Below are 236 nucleotides of genomic sequence, written 5' to 3' on the forward strand. Positions count from 1 at the left end.
CAAGTTGCCCAGGCGGGTCTTGAACCCGCGGGCTCAGGTAATTCACTCACCTCAGCCTCTCAAAGGTGCGGGATTACACAGGCTGAGCCACCGAGCCCGGCCAATCTGGGATTCTGAAAGGCACCTGGGGAGGAGGCAGTGAGTGGGGAGTTGCAGCCTTGATCCCAGGTGGTGGCTGCTGGAATGGGGGTGGAGGCGGAGAAAAGGGGGGTGACTCCAGACTCATCTGGGAGGCT

This window comes from Carlito syrichta, unplaced genomic scaffold (genome assembly GCF_000164805.1).
Source record: "Carlito syrichta isolate Samal-C Ts95f unplaced genomic scaffold, Tarsius_syrichta-2.0.1 Scaffold317439, whole genome shotgun sequence".
NCBI lineage: Eukaryota > Metazoa > Chordata > Mammalia > Primates > Tarsiidae > Carlito > Carlito syrichta.